Source organism: Dipodomys ordii, unplaced genomic scaffold (genome assembly GCF_000151885.1).
Source record: "Dipodomys ordii isolate 6190 unplaced genomic scaffold, Dord_2.0 Scaffold23, whole genome shotgun sequence".
NCBI classification, from domain to species: Eukaryota; Metazoa; Chordata; class Mammalia; order Rodentia; family Heteromyidae; genus Dipodomys; species Dipodomys ordii.
In genome coordinates, this window is record NW_012267239.1 from 2807317 (window position 1) to 2809750 (window position 2434).

The 2434-nt window shown below is 54.9% G+C and overlaps 1 protein-coding gene across 1 annotated transcript in view; it reads right to left on the reverse strand.

Annotated features, from left to right (window-relative positions):
* LOC105984158 (SEC14-like protein 4) overlaps positions 1-2434 on the reverse strand; it is a 9411-nt gene that overhangs the window by 3849 nt on the left and 3128 nt on the right. The gene's annotated exons all lie outside the window — the stretch shown is intronic.

The following is a 2434-nucleotide window of genomic DNA, read 5'->3' on the forward strand; positions in this document are numbered from 1 at the left end:
GCTCAAGTGGTAGAGCACTAGCCTTGAGCTGAAGAGCTGAGGGACAGCGCCCAGGCCCAGAGTTCAAGCCCCACAACCGACCAAAAAAAAAAACAAAAAACTAAGCTTTCATTACTTTTAAATCATAGTAATAAAATGTAAAAATAAACTTTTTTACATTGCTTGAAGCTCTAGCATATAAGGTATCTTCACCATAATTCACCCCCAAAGACCAGCTATCCAGCCACCCAACCCCCGCCCCATGAGCACAATGCCTAGAATCCTGCTGTGTCCCTCAGTGCAGAGGATAGAACTCACTGGGGAACTCTTCTTCACCCGGGGTCCTAGCCTCCTCCTGAAAACCCCTTTCTGTCACAAGAAGGCCCCACTTTTTATTCTGTTGTTGGTTGTGGGACTTGAACTCAGGGCCGGGGGCTCAAGGTGAGTGCTCTACCACTTTGAGCCACAGTGCCACTTCCAATTTTCTGGTGGTTCATTGGAGATAAGAGTTCCATGGAGGGCGCTGGGAATGTGGCTTAGTGGTAGAGTGCTTGCCTTGCATGCATGAAGCCCTGGGTTTGATTCCTCAGCACCACATACACAGAAAAAGCCAGAAGTGGTGCTGTGGCTCAAGTGGTAGAATGCTAGTCTTGAGCAAAAGAATCTCAGGATAGTGCCCAGGTCCTGAGTTCAAGCCCCAGGACTGGCAAGAAAAAAAAAAAAAAGGTCTCACAAACTTTCTTGCTCAGGCTGGCCTCAAAGCATCATCCTCAGATCTCAGCCTCCTAAGTAGCTAACAGATGTGAGCCACCAGCCACCCAGCCAGGGCCCCTCTTTTATTGCCTTTATGGGGGGCCTCGTTTCTCCTTGGAGAAGCCTTCCCCTAAGGGAGACACCTCAAAATAAATTCACCACAAATCTGATGGTTTCTTTTGATGACCATACATTCCACAGTTTGAACTCAGGGCTTTGTGCTTGCTAGGCAAGCACTCTACCATTGAGCAGCACTTCCAGCCTTTTTCTGATCTGGGTACTTGTGGTGGTGTTTTTTGTTAGTTGTGGGCCTTGAACCAGTCTGGGCTTGGGCGCTGCCCCTGTGCTCTTCAGCTCAAGGTGAGCGCTCTACTGCTTGAGCCACAGCACCACTTCCAGGTTTTCTAGTGGTTTATTGGAGGTAAGAGTCTCACAGACTTTCCAGTCCAGGCTGGCTTTGAACCATGATCCTCAGATCTCAGCTTCCTGAGTAGCTAGGATTACAGGCGTGAGCCACCAGCATCAGGCTTGATCTGAGTACTTTGGAGACTAGATCTTGCTTTCCTGGTTGGGTGGGCGCCTGGAATGCCCATCCTCCAGATCTCAGCTTCATGCATAGAGGAGTTGACAGTGTGCCATGGTGCCCAGTTGATTCATTGAGATGGAGTCTTGAGAACTTTTTTTGGGGGGGTGGGGGACACGCCCTGGGCTGGCCTCAAACCACGATCCTCCCAATTCCAGCCTCTCTGATTACTAAGATTACAGACCTGGGTCTCTGGGCCTGAGGATTCTCCACTACTCTTTCACAGACCCAAGTCTGAGCCAGATTCTGGGGGCAGTCTCGCCTTTCCTTGTCTGTGATCATTGTCGCTCTCAGGGACAGTTTGCAGGACAGTCCTCAAACCAACCCCAAACCCCTCCATTTCCCTTCTATTCAAAGAGTTAAGCCGAAGGGAATAGGTTTGAGGCCTGGAACACAGAGAGAGAGAGAGAAAAAAAGAAATCAAACAAAAGAATGGCGCAATCTGGCAGGGCTCTCTGGAATCTGCTGGCGGCCAGGTCCCCAGGAGCCAAACAAGAGCGCCACCCTCTCCCCCACTAGGGGGGACCCAGGGCCAGGGCAGGGGTGGCAAGCCAACTCTGTCCCCACACCCCCAGGGAGCGGCCCAGAGAGGGATCTCCCAGGGCCTCCTGCGCGCCCCGACCCTGTCCCAGCCGATCCAGCAGCGTGGGGCCGCGCGCCCCTCCCCGCCCGGCCACCCCCGTCCCCCAGGGCCCTCACCCTGGCCAGCGCCTGCTGCTGCTGCGGGCTCAGGTCCCCGACGCGGCCGCTCATGGTGCCTCGCGAGGTGCCAGCCGCCTCTGTGGACCCGACCCGGAGGCCAACGCCTGGTTTTGCCTGGAGAGGTCAGAAGTGGGTCCCGCCCCAGGGACGGCGCCGCGTCCCCTCCCGCCGGCTCTGCCCTGGCCTTGGCTTCCCTTGGTCGTTTTCTGTTTTGTTTTGCCTCCCAGGGATCAAGTGCGTCCCAAAAGTGTCCCAGAGCAGCGCAATCTGGGGCAGCAGGTGACCTCCGCCCCCCGGGCCCTGAGGGCTCTGACACAGTCCCAGGTGGCAGGCCAAGGCGGATGGGTGGACAGGACCGAAAATGTTTGTTTTCTTTTTCTCTCCTTTCTCCTCCCCCCCCCCCTCCTCCCCATCCTC